The sequence below is a fragment of the Vicugna pacos genome, chromosome 2 (genome assembly GCF_048564905.1).
Source record: "Vicugna pacos chromosome 2, VicPac4, whole genome shotgun sequence".
NCBI lineage: Eukaryota > Metazoa > Chordata > Mammalia > Artiodactyla > Camelidae > Vicugna > Vicugna pacos.
In genome coordinates this window covers 66,122,435-66,141,266 of record NC_132988.1, presented here as the reverse complement: position 1 = coordinate 66,141,266, position 18,832 = coordinate 66,122,435, and the positions used below count along the sequence as shown (strand labels likewise).

The 18,832-nt window shown below is 33.5% G+C and overlaps 1 long non-coding RNA gene across 5 annotated transcripts in view; it reads right to left on the bottom strand.

The window, feature by feature from the left end:
• LOC140686569 (uncharacterized) overlaps window positions 1-18,832 on the bottom strand; it is a 464,075-nt gene that overhangs the window by 49,332 nt on the left and 395,911 nt on the right. The gene's annotated exons all lie outside the window — the stretch shown is intronic.

The window sequence follows — 18,832 nt, the reverse complement described above, 5'->3', positions numbered from 1 at the left end:
GGGTTTTTTTCAAAGAAAAAGCTTTTGATTTCATTGATGTCCTTTATGGATTTCCTGTTTTTAATTTCATTGATTTATGTTCTAATGTTTGTTATGACTTTTCTTCTGCTTACTTTAGATTTAACTTCTTATTTTTCTAGTTTCCTTAGAAGCTTAGATTCAATGCTGTAATTTCCCTTTGAACACTGTTTTATCTGCATTCCACAAATTTGATAAGTTGTGTGTTTTCATTTAGTTCAAAACATTATGAAATTTCTCTTGAGATCTCCTTTGACCTATGTTTCACTTAGAAGTGCACTGTTTAATCTCAACACATTTTGTGATTCCCTGGCTGTCTTTCTGTTACTGATTTCTAGTTTAATTCCACTGTGGTTAAGAGGGGACCCTGTACGATTTCTATTTTTAAAAATTTGTTAAGATGTGTTTTATGGCCCAGAATGTGGTCTATCTTAGGTGAATGCTTTATGAAGGCTTGAGAAAAATGTGAATTCTGCTGATGTGGAATGAAGTAGTTGACAGATGCCAATTACTTCCAGGTGATTAATCTCATTATTTTTTTTAAAGTATTTTTTATTGATTTATACTCATTTTACAATGTTGTGTAAAATTCTAGTGTAGAGCACAATTTTTCAGTCATACATGAACACATATATATTCATTGTCACAATTTTTTCTCTGTGAGCTACCATAAGATTTTGTGTATATTTCCCTGTGCTATACAGTATAATCTTGTTTATCTATTCTACAATTTTGAAATCCCGTCTATCCCTTCCCACCCTCCACCCCCTTGGCAACCACAAGTTTGTATTCTATGTCTATGAGTCTGTTTCTGTTTTGTATTTATGCTTTGTTTGTTTGATTCTTTCTTTGTTTTAGATTCCACATATGAGAGATCTCATATGGTATTTTTCTTTCTCTTCTGGCTTACTTCACTTAGAATGACATTCTCCAGGAGCATTCTTGTTGCTCCAAATGGCGTTATGTTGTCGGTTTTTATGGCTGAGTAGTATTCCATTGTATAAATATACCACATCTTCTTTATCCAGTCACCTGTTGATGGACATTAAGGCTGTTTCTATATTTTGGCTCTTGTAAATCTCATTATTGATATATGTCAGTTGGATCTTCCCATTTTGATAGAGAGTTCTTAAAGTGTCCAACTATAAAGTGGGTTTATCTATTTCTCTTTGCTTTTCTATCAGTTTTGCCTTACATATTTATATTCTGTTATTAGCACATACACATGAAGAATAACTGTCTTCTTGATGTACTGCTTTCCTTATCATTTAATGTAGTATCTCTCTTTATATCTAATAATCATTTTCCTTTCTTTGAGGTCTGCTCTGTCTGAAATTAATATAGCTACTCACACATGCTCTTAACTAGTGTTAGCATGTCATATCTTTATCCTTTTATTTTTAATCTTTGTCTTTATATTAAAGTGTTCTTGCAGACAATTTGTAACTGATCCATGTTTTTTGATCCACTTTCACAATCTCTATCTTTTAATTGATGTATTTAGAGAATTAACATTTAAGGTGATTAATAATATAGTTGGATTATAATCTACTGTATTTGTTACCATTTTCTATTTGTTGCCTTTTGTCTTTGTCCCTATTTTTGTCTTTCATACTTTTTCTGTCTTTTGGATTTTTTAAATAATTAATTGACTCAAAGTAGTTTTTACTTTAATATGTTTTAGTTATGCAGCATTATAGTTCAACATCTGTATACAGTGCAGAGTGATTACCACAACTCATTACTATTCATCTTATCTTTCTGATAATCCATTATTAATGTATAGAATTGACACAGATTTCTGTATATTGAGTTTGTATCCTGCAACTTTATTGTATTTATTAGTTACAAATTTTTTTGTGGCATCTTTAGAATTCTGTCTATCTACCTATCTATATATTATTATTTTATCTGCAAATAGTAGTAGTTTTACTTCGTTTCAGATTTGGATGCCTTCTTTTATTCTTGCCTAACTGCTCTGGCTGAAATTTCCAATACTGTGTTGAATAAAAGTGGCAAGAATGGGCATACTTTTCTTGTTCCTGATCTTAGAGGAAAAGCTTTCAGGTTTTTTGTCATTGAGATGTTAGCTGTGCATTTGACATATATGGCCTTTAATATATTTGGGTATGTTCTCTATACCCATTTTGTTGAGAGTTTCCATAAATATTGGATATTGAATTCTGCTGAATGCTTTTCTGCATTGCTTGGGATGATCATGTGATTTTTATCCTTCAATTTTTTTTTATGGAATGAACCACAGTTGATTTGCAGATGTTGAAACATCCTTGCATCCCTGGAATGAATCCCACTTAATCATCGTGTATAATCCTTTAAATGTATTATTGGATTTGGTTTGCTGATATTTTGTTGAGAATTTTGGGATCCATGTTCATCAATGATACTTATCTGTAACTGTCTTTTTTATGGTGTCCTTGTCTGGTTCTGCTGTTAGGGTAATGCTGTCTTCATAAAATGTGTTTGGAAGATTTCCCTCCACTTTAATTGTTTGAAAGAATTGGAGAAGGACAGGTATTAAATCTTCTTTGTATGTTTTGTGGACTTTACCTGTGAAACTGTCTTGTCCTAGGCTTTTGTTTGTTGGGAGGTTATTGATTCCTGATTCAATTGGTCTATTCAAATTTTCTATTTCTTTAAGTTTCAGTCTTGGAACATTGCATGTTTCTGACAACTTATCCATTTCTTCTAGGTTGTCTAATTTGTTAGCATATAATTGTTGATAGTGTTTTATTAATGATCCTTTGTATTTCTGTGATAGCAGTTTTTAAATCCCCATTTTCATTTCTGATTTTATTTAAGCCTTTTTTTCTTGGATAAGCTACCTAATGATGTTACAATTTTTATTTCTACCACAAACCAACTCAGTTTCATTGATCTTTTCCTATATTTTTTAAAGTCTCTATTTATTTCTGCTCTATTGTATATTATTTCTTTCCTTCTACTAATTTTGGGCTTCATTTGCTTTTATTTTTCTAGTTACTTTAGATATAAAGTTAGATTGCTTGTTTGACCTTTTTTCTGTTCCTAGAGGTAGCCTGCATTGCTATGAACTTTCCTTTCAGAATCACTTTTGCTGCCTCCCACTGATTTTGATTATGTTGTATACCTGGTGTCATTTATCTCTGGGTATTTTTTTCTCTCTTCTTTGATTTTTTGATGAACCATTGGTTATTCGATAGCATGTTTTTTAATCTCCATGTTTTTGCGGTTTTGCCCATTTTTTTTTCTTGTAACTGAATCTTAGTTTTGTACCATTGTGCTTGAAGAGGATGCCTGATATGATTTCAATCTTCTTGAATTTATTGAGACTTGTGACCTAACATGTAATCTCTCCTGGGGTGTGTTCTATGTGCCCTTCAGAATAATGTGTATTCTGTTGCTTTTGAATAGAATGATCTCTTTCTTTATATATATATTTAGTTCTATATATGTCTATTTAGTTCATCTTGTCTAATGTGTTATAAAGTTAGATGTTTTCTTACTGATTTTGTGTCCGAGGATCTATCCATTGACATAAGTGGGGTGTTAAATTTCCCTAGTATCATTATATGCCTTCAATTTCTCCTTTTAATTCTGTATGCTTTATATATCTTGGTACCACTATGTTGGGTGCATATACATTTATAAATGTTTAATAGTCTTGCTGAATTGACCCCTTTATCATTATATAATGCTCTTCTTTGTCTTGCATTAATTTTTATTTTAAAGCCCATTTTGCCTGATATGAGTATAATTAATCCAGCTTTATTTTTATTTACATTTTCATGAAACATCTTTTTCTATCCCTTTACCTTCAGTCTCTGTGTGCCTTTATTTCTGAAGTGAGTCTCTTGTGAGTCTTGGTGGGTTTTTGGTTTGTTTGTTTTGTTTTGTTTTGTTTTTAAATCTAGCCACTCTGTCTTTTGGCTGGTGAATTTAGTCTAAATACATTTAAAGTAATTATTGATAAATATGTAATTATTGCCATTTTGTTGATTGTTTTCTGTTATTTTTTGGCTAATTCTGTTTTTCTTTCTTCCCTTGCATTTTGACGGTTTTCTTTAGTGTTCAGATTTTCTCATTTTGTGTACTATGTTTTGTTCTTGCAGTTTTTGTGAGGTTCACATATAATATCCTAGGTAAATAGCAGTCTGTATTAAGTAGATAGTAACTTAAATTTGAACACATTCCAAAGCTTTATCTTTTTATTCCTGCCCCCATATTTGATACTTTGGATGACACATTTTATAAATTTTTATTTTATATATCCCTTAACCAGCTATTGTAATTTTAGTTAATTTTACTTCTTTTGACTTCTGATCTTCATTCTTGCCTTATAAGAGGTTGATCCACTACCTTTACTATGTACTTACTTTTTTCCAGTGAGAATTTTATTTTTATATATTTTCTTATTATTAATTAGTGCCATTTATTTTCAGTTAAGTCCCTTTAACATTTCTTTTAGGGCCAGTTTAGTAGTAGTAATCTCTCTTCTCTTTTGCTTACCTGGAAAACTCTTAAATTATGAATGATAACCTTGCTGAGTAGAGAATTCTTGGTTGAATTTTTTTCCTTTCAGCACTTGGAATATGTCTTGCTACTCCCTTCTGGCCTGTAGAGTTTCTGCTGAAAAATACACTAACCTTATTGGGTTTCCCTTATATGGACCAAGTTGTTTTTCTCTTGCTGTTTTTAGGATTCTCTGTTCTTAAAGTTTGCCCTTTGGGTTTATCTTTCAGAATTTTCTGGGCTTCCTGGACCTGGATATCTGTTTCCTTTCACAGATTATGGAAGTTTTTAGCTGCTATTTCTTCAAATTATTTTTCTGACCCTTTTCCTTTCTCTTCTTCTTCTGAGACTCATGTTGCACAAATATTTTCCACTTGATGTTGTCTCAAAGGTCACTTAAATTATCTTCACTTTTGTTAATACTTTCTTCATCTTTCTCTTCTCTCTGGCTGAGTTCCATGCTTTTTCTTCTAGCTTGCTGATTTGTTCTTCCACGTCATCCAAAATGCTTTTGAACCACTCTAGTGTATTTTTAAGTTCGTTTATAACTTCTGTTTTATATTTTCTTACATTTTCTATCTCTTTAAGTTCACCGTGTCTGTCCATCTTTATGATCATTATTTTGAACTCTTTTTCAATTAGTCTGCTTATGTCTGTTTCATTTAGCTCTTTTTCTGAGGTTTAGTCTTTTTTTTTTTCTTCAACCAACTGAAACATGTTCCTTTGTGTTCTCATCTTGACTAATTTTCTGTGTTTGTTTATGTTTTATGTAAATCAGCTACCTTACCAAGTCTTAAAGGACTGACCTGATGTAGGAGATGTTCTGTGGGGCTCAGAAGTACATTATACCTGGTCACCAGAGTCAGGCACTCCATGGGTATCCTCTCTGTGGGCTTCATACACATTCTTGTAATGTGGCCATGAGTGCTACTGTGGCATCCTGGTGGGCAGGGCTGACCAAATGGCTGCAGGACCTGGCTGCCTCTGCTGCTTGGTTCTGGTGTTTAGGGCTAGCCCCTGGAATGGCTGGGAGGCCCAGCCACCAGAAGCTATAAGGCATGGTTGGTGGGGTCATCACCCCAATGGCTGTGAGGTCCAGCAGAAGTACAGGCATTGTATGGACCTCTTGGTGAGGCAGTCCCATTGATATTAACAAGTTAGATGGAGATCTCCAAAATGGCTCCTGCCAGTACTGGCTTTAGCAATGCAGACTGAGATTGAAAAAAATGGCTCTCATCAGTGTCTCAGTTCCCAGGGAGCATCCCAACTTGTTCCTGCCTCTCTGGTAAATACTTCAAGATTGGTACATGGGTCTCCTTCACCTATGACCCATACACTTTTCAAACTGATGTTTTTGCAATTTTAGGGATGAAAGTGAGCTTGCACATGAGCCCTTTAAGAGTAGGTTTTCCATTCCCTGTAGTTCTATAGGTTTCTAGATATATTCCCATTGCTTTTCAAAGCAGATGTTTAAGGGCTTATCTTTTCTGTGCAGGATCTAAGGTTTGGGATGCCTGATATGAAGATCAACGAAAAATAAGCATACCTTTGTGAGCCTTCCCAACTGTGGATCACTGTAACTGGGATGTGGCTTGTTCCTTGCGAGACTGTGTTTTTATTCCTGCTACCCCTCTTGATGCTGTCCTTTTGCCCTATGTTACAGAGACTTTTGCCCAGTCTCATGTTCCTTGCAGAGGGAATTATTCCATAGGTAGTTAAAGATTTGTTGTACCTGTGGAAGGAGGTGAGCTCAGGATCTTTCTAAGCTACTATCTTCAGTCATCTCTTCTGTTATTTCTGGTCTTAATTTATCCTTTTATATAATTTCACTTTCTCTTCTTTTTTAGTGTATCAATTATACTTTTTGACTTTTTAGTTTCTTTGGAGTTTGCAATATACATTTACAGCTAATCTAAGTCTACTTTCAAATAACACTATAACCCTTCACGGATAGTACCTAGGGCCGCTGCTGTCATACATTTCACTTATACACAAACATTTACATATTATGTGTTTCTGCATTTATACATAAACATTTATGATGCATATTATATATAGATAAGCATACAAAATTGAATAAATTGTTGCTATCATTTTGAAAAACAGTTATCTATTAGATCAGTTAGGATTAAGAAAAATAAAAGTTTAATTTTATCTTCACTTATTATTTTCCTGATGTTTTTCCTTTATTTAAATCTGAGTTTTTGACCTATATCATCACCTTTTTCTGATAAACTTCCTTTGACATCTCTTGCAAAATAGGAACTAAGAACAAATTCTCAATTTTTGTCTGACAAAGTCTTTATTTCTCCTTCACTTTGGAAGGGTAATTTTATATAATTCAGAATTTTAGGTTGATGGTTTTGTTCTGTTAACACTAAATATTTCACTCCACTGTCGTCTTGGTAGCAATGTTTCTGCAAAGTCATATTATTCCTATTCTTCTCTTCCCCCCCTGTTGGTAACATGTTTTCCCCTCTGGATCCTTTCACAATTTTTTCTTTATCTTTGATTTCTGAAGTTTATGCCTTTGGGAAGAGTTTTATTTTTGTGGCTTTTATTTTTCTTTTTTTGCATTTATCTTCCTTAGTGTTCTCTGAGTTTGGTGGATCTGTGGTTTGGGGTCTGACATTAATTTGTGGGAAACTCTCAGTTGTGGTCACTTCAAATATTGCAAATATGTGCCTTTCCCTCTTTTCCTTCTGGTGTTCCTGTTATGCATACTTTATACCATTTGTAGTTAACCTACTGTCCTTGGATATTCTAGTCAGTGTTTTTTACAGTCTTTTTTTTTTTTTGGATTTGCTTTTAAGTTTTGGAAGTTTCTGTTGTCTTATCCTCAAGTTCAGAGATTCTTTCCTCATTCATGTCCAGTCTACTTATGAGTTCATAAAGCCATTTTCATTTGTTACAGTATATTTATCTCTAACATTTCCTTTTGAGTCTTTCTTTAAATTTTTATCTTTCTGCCTAATGTATCCATCTTTTTTTACATGTTGTATAAACTTTTGCCAAAGCCTTTAGCATATCAATAGCAGTTTAAAAAATTCCTGGTCATAATTTCCATATTCCTGACATTTTTGATTCTGGTTCTGATGCTTATTGAGTCCCATCAAATTGTGTTTTTGGCAGTAAGTATGACTTGCAATTTTTTTTTTTCTTTCTTGAAAGGTCAACACAATATACTGGGTAAAAGAAACTGCAATAAACAGTTGTAAGGTGTAGGGAAAAGAAAGTGTTTGATAGTCTTGTGATTAGGGCTCAGCCTTTTGGGGAGCCTATACCCCTTGCCTGTGAACTTTATTAATGCTTCTCGATTTTCACCCACCCCAGATGGTTCAGGATTCCTGGAAAGATATAGAGCTGTGTATTTTGCTTCTCCCATACAAAAAACAAGAGATAGCTGGAGTTGGCTATTTCCCTTCCCTCAAGTTGGGTTATGATATAACCACAGCAGGTTAAGCTATGGTAAAATAGTTTCTCCCGAGGGCAGGGCTTGTTAGGAACAGAATGCTCTGGCGTATTTCAAGGTGGTTCCTTTCCCCTCCCACTACCAAAATCACAAGGGAATTCACTGAGGGGACCTGATGAAGTTTCTGGAGGTAAAACTAGCAAATCTGAAGGCTGCCCTAAGACTGGGTCATTTTAGAGTTTTTATCTCTCAGGACTATACACTGAGTCTCCAGCAATTCATCACATTTCAGGTTTTCTTAACCTGACACTGGTTCCCATGGACATTTCTTCTGGTGGGTTTCTGTTCCAGTAAACATGCTTTTTGTATCTGATTATTTCTTCAATTATGGGAGCAGCAGTCTTCCCTATGACCTTGTTTCTCTGACAGATTAAAGACCTATTGTTATTTAAGCTTGTTTGGCTTTATTTAGTATTTTTTAAATGTTTTTTCTTTTCCTATGTGAATTGAAACAACTGCATAAAGCAACAATTTATTGTCTTTTTGGGGTTATACTATATAAAGATGAAGTGGCAACAATAGCACAAAGAAAGGGGGAGGTAATAAAGCTATTCTGCAACAAATTTCTTTGTACCATTAAAATTAAATCAGTTTAAGTGTGAACTTTATTGTTTTAGGGTGCAATACCAATTGTAATCCCCAGATCAGCCTAAGCAAATAACTCAAAATGCATAATAAAAGGAAAAAGTCAAATCTGGGACAAGACAATGCTGCCCACTATCACCACTCCTATTCAACATAGTCCTGGAAGTCCAAGCCACAGCAATCGGGCAAGAGAGAGAAATAAAAGGGATCCAAATTGGAAAAGAAGGGGTAAAAGAGTCACTATATGCCGACGACATGTTACTCTATATATAGAAAACCCTAAAAGGTCCACACAAAAACTACTAGAGCTGATCGAAGAATTCAGCAAGGTAGCAGGTTACAAGATTAACGTTCAAAAATCAGTTGCATTTCTTTACACTAACGATGAAGCAACAGAAAAAGAAAGTAAAGAAACAATCCCCTTTAAATAGCACCCAAAGTAATAAAATACCTAGGAATAAATCTAACCAAGGAGGTGAAAGGATTATACACAGAAAACTATAAACCACTGATGAAGGAAATTAAACAAGACTTTAAAAAATGGAAAGATATCTCATGCTCTTGGATTGGAAGAATCAATATTGTTAAAATGGACACACTGCCCAAGGCAATCTACAGATTTAATGCAATCCCTATCCAATTACCCAGGACATATTTCACAGAACTAGAACAAATCATAATAAAATTAATATGGAACCATCAAAGATCTAGAATTGCCAAAGCATTACTGAAGAGAAAGAAAGAGGCTGGAGGAATAACTCTCCCAGACTTCAGACAATACTATAGAGCTACAGTCATCAAGACAGCATGGTATTGGTACCAAAACAGACATATAGACCAATGGAACAGAATAGAGAGCCCAGAAATGAACCCAGAAACTTTTGGCCAACTAATCTTTGACAAAGGAGGCAAGAATATACAATGGAGTAAAGACAAATGGTGTTGGGAAAACTGGACAGCAGCATGTAAAGCAGTGAAGCTAGAACACTCCCTTACACCATACACAAAAATCAACTCAAAATGGATCAAAGACTTAAACATAAAACAAGATACAGTAAACCTCCTAGAAGAAAATATAGGCAAAACATGTGACATACATCTCAAAAATGTTCTCCTAGAACAGTCTACTCAAGCAATAGAAATAAAAGCAAGAATAAACAAATGGGACCTAATGAAACTTACAAGCTTCTGCACAGCAAAGGAAACCAGAAGGAAAACAAGAAGACAACCTATGGAATGGGAGAAAATTTTTGCAAATGAAACCGACAAAGGCTTGATCTCCAGAATATATAAGCAGCTCATACGACTTAATAAGGAACAACCAAACAACCCAATCCAAAAATGGGCAGAAGACCTAAACAAGTAATTCTCCAAGGAAGACATACAAATGATCAATAGGCACATGAAAGAATGCTCAATATCACTAATTATCAGAGAAATGCAAATCAAAACTACAATGAGGTATCACCTCACACCAGTCAGAATGGCCGTCATTCAAAAATCCACAAATGACAAATGCTGGAGAGGCTGTGGAGAAAGGGAAACCCTCCTACATTGCTGATGGGAATGCAGTTTGGTGCCACCACTGTGGGAAACAGTATGGCGATTCCCCAAAAGACTAAGAATAGACTTACTGTATGACCCAGGAATCCCTCTACTGGGCATATATCCAGAAGGAACCCTACTTCAGGATGACACCTGCACCCCAATGTTCATAGCAGCACTGTTTAACAATAGCCAAGACATGGAGACAGCCTAAGTGTCCATCAACGGATGACTGGATAAAGAAGAACTGGTATATTTATACAATGGAATACTACTCAGCCATAAAAACCGGCAACATAACGCCATTTGGAGCAACAAGAATGCTCCTGGAGAATGTCATTCTAAGTGAAGTAAGCCAGAAAGAGAAAGAAAAATACCATATGAGATCACTCATATGTGGACTCTAACAGAAACAAAAACAAAAACAAACAAACAAAGCATAAATACAAAACAGAAACAGACTCAAAGACATAGAATACAAACTTGTGGTTGCCAAGGGGGAGGAGGGTAGGAAGGGATAGACAGGATTTCAAAACTGTAGAATAGATAAACAAGATTATACTGTATAGCACAGGGAAATATACACAAGATCTTATGGTAGCTCACAGAGAAAAAAATGTGACAATGAATATATATATGTTCATGTATGACTGAAAAATTGTGCTCTACACTAGAATTTGACACAACATTGTAAAATGATTATAAATCAATAAAAAATGTTAAAAAAAGGAAAAAGTCAATATAGTACACTAGGAAGTATCTTTTTAACACATAAAAACCCCCAAATTTGCCAAGATGACACATGTAAATCCTATCTTATCAATAACCAAGTAAAATGCAAATAGGCTAAACATTCTAATTAAAATATAAATATTGTCATCATAGGTTTTTTAATACCAAAACAATATAGAACCCAACCCTATACTGTCTATGGTATACATACTTTAGATCTAAGTAAAGCAGTGGAAGATTTACCATACAAACAGAAAAAAAAAAAAGCTGGAATGGCTATATTAAGAAAAAATAGAATTTAAGACAAAAATTATTTAAAGAGACATGTTATAATAATAAAACAGTTAATCTGTCATAGTCCCAAAATGAGGCAAATGACAGAATGGAAGGTAGAAAAAGACAATTCAATGACACTAGTTGTATATTATCCGCTTAAAAAAATGAATAGAAAAACTAGGCAGAATATCAATAAAAAGTAGAAAACTTCAGTAGCATCATAAATCTACTAATTCTAACAAACATATGGCACTCCAAAAAAAACCCAGCATAATTCCTATTCTTCTCAAATGTGTAACATTCTTTAGGATAATGTTATGTTAGGCCATAAAACAGAACGCAATATAATTTAAAATATTAAAATAGTACAAAGTATATTCTCTGACTGCAATGGAATTAGACTTAGAAACCAGTAACTGAAATTAGGAAAACTCAGTATCTAGAAATTAAAGAATTCATTCCTATATAAACAATAGAACAAGGAAGGGATGAAAAGGAAATTAGAAAATCCACTAAGATAAGTAAAAACAAAAGATACTGAAACTAATGGGATGCTTCTAAAGCAGTCTTTAGGGAAAAACGTGTAATTATACACCCCTATATTATTAAGAGGAAAGATCTCTAATAATATAACTTACCAACTTAGTGAGTATAAAAAGAGATCAAAATAATACAAAACAAGGATAATGGAAATAATAAAAATTAGATTATAAAGAAAGAAAATGGGGAATAGAAAACCATTGGAGAAAAGTAACAAAATGTTAGTTTTCAGAAAATATTTGAAAAATTGACAAACCTATCACTAGATCACAGAAAAAATAGAGAAATTACTACTAACAGGAATAAAAGAAAGAAAACCAACTTTACAGAAATGAAAATATTATAAGTATTATACATTAACATCTATGTGCTAAAAAAAATTAGATAACTTAGATGAAATGAACAAATTCCTAGAAAGACACAAACTAGCAAAATTGACTCAAGAAATAGATGATCTGATTAGACCTGTAACAAGACATTCAATTTGTGATTTTAAAAAAAATCCCACAAAGAAAAGCCCAGGCCAATGCCTTCAATGGTGAATTCTAACAAATGTTTAAGAAGAATTAATACCGATTCTTTAGAAACTCACTCTTTACATAAAATAGTAGGGAATATTTCACAACTCACTCTATAAGGATGGTATTACCCTGTGACCAAAACAAGACAGACATTCACAAGAAGAAAACTACAGACTGATATCCTTTTGACTATAGGCCAAATTCTTCATTCTTCAACAAAATTCTAGCAAACCCAATACAGGCCTTAAAAAAAAAAAAAGATTACAGTCAATGACAAAGTAGAATCTACTCCAGGAATGCAAGCCTGATTTAACATTTGAAAGTCAATTAATGTAATGCAACATGTTAGTAGAATAAAAGACAAAATTTTATGATCATATCAAAAGACGCAAAAGACAAATTCCAACACTCTTGTGTGATTTAAAAAAAAAACTCAACAAATTGAGAATAGATGGAAACTTCCTCAGCCTGTTAATACATCTAATTAAATACCTCCCCTAACATTAGAGATATAAAATGGATAAAGATTGAATGCTTTTTCCCTACACCAAGAACCAGACGTGGATGTCCACTTCTATTCAACATTGTACTGGAGGTTTTAGCCATAGAAATTAGGACAGAAAAATAAAGACTTGTACAAAAGTGAAACTCTATTTGTAAATGATGTGACCTTACAACATACAAAATCTGATCACAATGAAACCATTAGGAGTAATGAACAATTTCAGCAAGGTTATAGTACACAAGATTAATATAAAAAATTCAGCTGTAGTTTTATACCACAGCAATGAACAATTTAAAAAATAAAATTAAGAAAACAAACCTATTTATAATAGCATCAGAAAGAACAAAATGTCTGGTAATAAATTCAATGAAGTGTAAGACCAATACACAAATCCACAAGACATTGTTGAAAAGTATTTCAGAAAATCTAGATAAATGGAAAGATATCCTAATGTGCATAAATCATATGACTAATATCGTTAACATGACAATACTTTTCTAATTGGTCTACAAATTCAATGCACTTTTATAAAAATACCAGTTTTTTTTTAACAGAATTTGATAAACTGTTCCTAAAGTTTTGATGGAAATATTAGGGACTCAGAATAGCAAAAACTACCTTGAAAAGGAAAAGCAAAGTGGGAGAACTCATAATCCTCTATTTCAAAACTTAACATAAACAACCCACTGAACATAAACAACTGAACACAGAAAACTGCACATAAACAACTCAGATAATTAGAGAAAATATGAGAGCCTAGTCTCTTGAAAATATTAAGAAGTCTTACTACTCAAAAAATAAAAAGACAAAACCTCATTTTTATGGGCAAAGAATTTAAATAGTCATTTTTTAAAGAAGATATGCAAATGGTCAGTAAGCACATGAAAAGATGATCAATGGCCTTAGTCATCAGTAAAATGGGATGGCTATAAACAAAAGGATAGATAAGCACAAATGTTGGTGAGGATGTGGAGAAACTGGAAACTTAATACACCACTGGTGGGAATGTAAAATGGTACAGCTACTTTGGAAAACAGTCTGACTTTTAGTCAAAATGTTAAACATAGAGTTATTATAAGTCCAAGCAATTTCACTCCTAGGTATACATTCAACAGAAATGGAAACATGCACATGCCATAATCAATCCATAACTTTAAAAGTTCTGGCAATCAAAATGTCCATCAACTGATGAACGGATAAATAAAATGGGCATTTTTTTGCAATGGAATATTATTCAGCAATAAAAGGAATGAAATTTTGATACATAAGACAATACGGATTAGCCAGAAACATTATGCTAAGTGAAAAAAGCCACTCACAAAACACCACAAATTAATGATTCTATTTATATATGTCCAAAGTAGGCAAATCCATAGTGTTAAAGCAATTAAGCAAGGAGGCCATTAGACAGAGGGTGACTCTAATGCCTTGACAGCCTACGTAAGCAAACCAAAACCTAAGCCAGAGTCCATGCACTGGAACCCAAGAAAATGAAGTTTAAGAGCAACCAATCATAAACAGCCAACGTGGCTTCCTAAACTGTTGAGCTATAGCAATAAAATCATCTCCTTGCTTTGCTTCCGCATCTTCTCTCTAAAAACCTTTCTGTTAGCTCCTGTTGGTAGAGTGATCCTAACAACTTTTGGTGATGTCCAATTCTAACTGATGTATGATAAAATAAATTCTTGAAAATTTTAATGTACCTCAGTTTATCTTTTAACAATAGAGACAGAAAGTATATTGGTGGTTGCCCATGACTGGGGAAGGGAGAGTTTGGAGGGAAATGAAGTGTGACTTCAATTGATTAATGGGATGTTTGGGGGTATGAAGATATTCTAAAATCAGATCATTGGTAATGGCTGCACAACAGTGAATATACTAAAAACCACTGGATTGTAGAAAAACAAAAATTCTGTATTTTGATGTATGTAAATGTTATTTAAAACCTTTTCAACATGTAATAATAGTAACAAAACAGGGAGATTTAATGTGGGTGAAGGTTTATATGAAATACAATAATATTATTTAGTATTATTATATCTTAATAGCTTTGATATCACATGAAGTATATTACCTCTTCAAAGTCCTTTAAGAGTTATTATGATATTCAGATAAATGACTGCATGTGGAATAGCTAGGCAGATTTGACTTGTGAATATTTGGTGCAAGTGCTTAAATGTTTGCCTTCAAGATAACAAAGCCCCAAGAATTTGTAAGGTATAATACTTTTCTAAGGTGAGCTCTGCTAGGGAGATTAGTTAATGAAGACAAACACTAAAACAGACCCTAGTCAAAATAACTGAAACCATTTTATTGGATTTAAAGAAAGAATTTGTACATAAGAAAAAAAATTTAAAAACAACTAATTCCAGTAGAGAAATAGACAAGACCACTTCACCTCCTGACTTTTCATAGGATACAGTTTTGGGAATTCCAATCTGCTTATCTAATTTCTAATTATTATTATTGATATTTGTATAATATGATATATGTATTATATATATATAGTTATATTCATAATATTTGTATTGCTTTCACTACACATAAGGCATTTCACAAATGTAAACTCATTTAATACTATAAACAACCCTAGAAGCTGAATATATGATACCAAAGGTATAATTAAGGAAATAGTCCAAATGTAAAGCACAAAGTACAAAGCAGAGAAAAACCATACAAAGGTTACATAAAACTGAGAGAAAATCCAACATTTATCTAATTGGAATTCTAGAAGGTGAGAACAATTCTAGAAGCTAAGAAAATCAACAGAAAAATAAAAGATTTTAAACGTCCTGTGTAAAACAAAAGGCACAAGAATATCCAAGAACATTAAAAAAAAAAAAAAGCTCTTTCAGTGAGGCAAAGTAAACATGTCTGACCAGATGTCATAATGCAGTAAAGTTACAGTAATTAAAAATGTGTGCTTTTGGTGTAAGAATAGAAAAATGCATTAATGGAATAGATTAGGTATAGATAGAAAAACATGTATAAATGTTAAAGTAGCATTGGTAAAGATGACATTAAATTAATGATTTATGATAATTGGCTATATATTTATATAACAAAAATATATACCCTGACTTTACAACAAGCATATGCCCAACTGTATGCCTAAAAATGCATGGGGGACTTAAAATACACAGATTTTTAAGATCTATACACAATTGGAAGAAAATATAGAAAATTAAAAAATAGTTTCTGGTTGTAAACTTATAAGCATGTTATAACCCAGAAGCCATTAAGGCAAATATTTACTAAAGGAATATTTTAAATGGTACATAGCAAAAAACACCAGAAATGTAATTTAAGAAGGACTGAGGAAAGGAAGGAGGAAAGAGAAAGAAAAGGATGGAAGCAAGAAAGGAAGGAAGGAAGGGGGGAGAGGTAGAGGAGCAGCAAAATAAAGGAGGAGTATTTCTAGGTTTATTTAATGCCATTAAGTGCCAAGCACATTTTTGGATTGGGCCGTGTTGTTAAGTTGTATGAGCTGTTTTTATATTCTTGAAATTAAAACTTTAGTCAGTCACATCATTTGCAAAAATTGGCACAAGACCCAAACAAGCAATTCTCCAATGAAGACATATGAATGGCCAACAGGCACATAAAAAAATGCTCAGTATCACTAATTATCAGAGAAATGCAGATCAAAACTACAATGAGGTATCACCTCACGCCACTCAGAATGGCCATCATTCAAAAGTCCCCAAACAATAAATGCTGGAGAGGGTGTGGAAAAAAGGGAACCCGCCTACACTGTTGGTGGGAATGTAGTTTTGTGCAGCCATTATGGAAAACAGTATGGATTTTCCTCAAAAAACTAAAAATAGACTCACCATATGACCCAGCAATCCCACTCTTGGACATATACCTGGAGAAAATTCGAATTCAAAAAAATGCATGCACCCCAAAGTTCACAGCAGCACTATATACAATAGCCAAGACATGGAAACAACCTAAGTGTCCATTGACAGAAGACTGGATAAAGAAGTTGTGGTATATTTATACCATGGAATACTACTCAGCCATAAAAAGAATAATACAATGCCATTTGCAGCAACATGAATGGACCTAGAGTTTACCATTCTAAGTGAAGTAAGCCAGAAAGACAAAGAAAAATACCATATGATATCACTCATAGGTAGAATCTAAAAAAAAAAAGAAAAAAAAGAAGACACTAATGAACTCATCTACAAAACAGAAGCAGACTCACAGACATAGTAAACAATCTTATGGTTACCATGGGAAGGGATAAATTTGAGAGTTTGGGATTTCCAAATGTTAGCCACTATGTGTATAAATAGATTAAAAAAAAACTAATTTCTTCTGTGTAGCACAGGTAACTATCCTCAGTATCTTGTAATAACTTTTAATGAAAAAGAATATGAAAATGAATATATGTATTTATATGCATGACTGGGAAGTTGTGCTGTACACCAGAAATTGACACATTGTAACTGACTGCACTTCAATTAAAAAAAAGTGCCAAGCACTATGATAGATTCCTAATATACACCAACTCTTATTCTAAAAACTAAAAAAAAAAAAAAGTGGTATTATAGGTATTACCTGCATTTTAGAGAGAAAAGAACAAAAACTTAGTTTATCGAAACAATGTGGTGCAAGTGAAGTATTACACAAAAGTGAATTCACTGGACACAGATGTACATGATTTATCACAGGCATATTTTACTAAAAATAGTTATGTTACTTCATAACGATATTTCCAGATGTGTAAGGCACTCACAATGATACCTAACATTCATTGCCTTACATACTCATGTTACCAAAGACCCATCAGAGGTAATCAATCAGCAGGTGAGGGGCACAGGCAAGATTCAATATCCACGTACCTGTTTTCTGAATAAATTCCTACTTTAACAGTTTTATTATTCTTATTACTTGGTTTGCCACAAACTTTTGGAACATCATCCAGATTTTTTCAGTTAAGTTGTACATCACTGAGTCAGTCAATTTCAAGAATTTCCAGCAATATCGCCAATGAAAGCATTCATGTACATGCACATGCACACACACAAATACCCGGAGGTTCTTCATTCTAACAATGCTTATAGATGATTAATCTATATTTTGTCAACTTTCTTATCTGAAGTTGATAAATACAATAGCACATAAAAAATCAAAGGATTTTCAAGTCCATAGATGTGGATAAATATCTTCTTGATGGCCTCCAATAAATCACAACTTTCAGTGTCTACACCTTGGGAAGTCCTCTCCCATACTGACTGTGGGCTTGCCTAGAGACTTGATTTGGTCCATGTGACATCAGCAAAGCTGAGTCAAGCACAAGTGTGCTAATGTCTTTGTAGAGTGGCAGCTTGCATCTTGAAATCCTGAGGAATACCTGGACAAAAATACTGGAATGAAAACCCCTTCCACCTGAGGTGTCTAGCTGAGCCTAGCGTCAGGGAAATGCGTCTGCAAAGTGAACCCAAGTTAAACCAGCAAAAGGACCACCTGGTCAACTAACAGAATCAGAGGTAACAACACACTGTTCTTGTTTTAAGCCAGTAAATGTTAGGGTGATTTGTTATATAGCAACGGATAACTAAGGTAGTTCTACGGTCTTTCACTTTGATACCCACTAGCTGGGTTATGTTGGGCAAAGCTCCGTGACTCAGATTTTTCTTCATCAGTAAAATCAGGATAATAGCTATAGCCAGCAATTGCATAGAGGTTACTATTTAAACCTCATCACGTTTAAACCTTATGACAACATTCTGGGCAGAACAGTTATCATCTCCATGTCTTGGAAGAAGAAATGGAACAGAGGTGAACAAATGTGTCCAAAGGGGAGTTTGAGGTAAGAAAGTTTTAACCACTATATATAAAAATAGATAAAAAACAGATTTCTTCTGTATAAAAAAAGTGGCTTTTCAGTTTGTGCTTTCAATTTTTATTCACTACAGCCAGGTTTGTGCCAATCTTTAAACAGGAAGAGAAATTTTCTCTCTTTCTATCTCTCTTTTTTTGTTTTCTAAGTGTCCTGCTTGTCAGAATTGATATATATCAATTAGATTTTAAGTGTGACCAGTAGTTCTTTCTGCTCAGTTGTGGGATTTTTCTCTCTAGCTGCCTGTATTTCTGTGGTTTTGCTAGAGCAAACTTTTT